A 1,201-nucleotide genomic window follows, 5' to 3' on the forward strand; every position below is an offset into this window, starting at 1 on the left:
AGTGAGAAATGATTCCAGCCACCTTCTTTTTCATGTAGCTCACAAAAATGGTTGAGGCAACCCTGACCTATTTCTGCATTTTTCTCTTAAGTCTGTTTTTGCTTGTGTAAGAATTGTATGTTTATATTTACATCTTTAGTCTATTCTTCATGTCAAGAAAAGGTTTGGGCAGCTGGGCAGGCCAGAAATGCAAGGAGCACAAGTCAATCTTCTTCCAAGGTTGTAAAATAGCATCAGTGATCTCCCGCTCCACCTGCCCCCACTCCTTCCACTTCCTGCCTCCCTCGCTCCCACATGGCTGACAGCAGGCAGGGTCTGGTAGAGAGCCCCGCCAGGCCCTGCATCTCCTTCCACACAGGTCTGTCTTTCGTTTCTCTGCTTATACCCTTGGGAGGGACTAGCCTGAACAAGATCGATTGTCAAGCTGTGCTGGGTTGGATCCAACTCAAGAAATCACTGCTGGTCACGTGACCTTCTCTCTTAGCCACAGAGTGTGGTTAAGAGACCAGCCTCTTCAGTGTCTCCTAAAAGCCTCATCAAAAATGCAGATCTCATGCCCAACCCCCAAACTGGACCAGAACACAGATCCCCAGGTGATCTGTGTGCTCAAAGGGTACTTAAGGGGTTGGAGGAGATGCAGGGCAAGAGTTAATCAAACATGTCAGGCAACCTCTGCCAGAGTCCACAGCTCTGGACCCTCAGGTCACTTCTCCCTTAATGCCTCAATGTCGTCCCCAACACAGCACCTACCACACTGCATAATGGTCAGCTTCCTGGTCAGTCTCTCCTACCAGGAGGAGTGTTCTTAATCCCCAGACGGTAGGTTTGTTGTCCCTCTCGGAGCATGTTGTTCGAATGAACAAATGTGTAAATGAATGAATGAGACTTTATTTGAGGTTCCAGGCATCCTTTTATTCAGTGCTTTACTCTGTGTTGACTTTGGGGCGAAGAGAAAGCTACCTCCAAAGCCCTTCCTTGTCCTCCAGTGTCACCAGACAACATGTTTGCTTGTGACAGAGAATGTCCTACCGCCTCCTTGATAATGGTAAACAATTTCAAAACATTTTTAAATATGTTAAGTTTGTTATTATTGATTTCAGAGAGGAAGGAAGAGGGAGAGAGAGAAAAAAACATCAATGATGAGAGAGAATCATTAATTGGCTGTTTCCTACATGGCCCCCATTGGGGATCGAGCCCCTCA

General features: G+C 46.7%; 1 long non-coding RNA gene across 1 annotated transcript in view; it reads left to right on the forward strand.

The window, feature by feature from the left end:
• The window catches only part of LOC107182111, a 9,274-nt gene that overhangs the window by 6,145 nt on the left and 1,928 nt on the right, over positions 1-1,201 (forward strand). The window lies entirely within an intron of this gene.

Source organism: Myotis davidii, unplaced genomic scaffold, assembly GCF_000327345.1.
Source record: "Myotis davidii unplaced genomic scaffold, ASM32734v1 scaffold13, whole genome shotgun sequence".
Lineage (NCBI taxonomy): Eukaryota > Metazoa > Chordata > Mammalia > Chiroptera > Vespertilionidae > Myotis > Myotis davidii.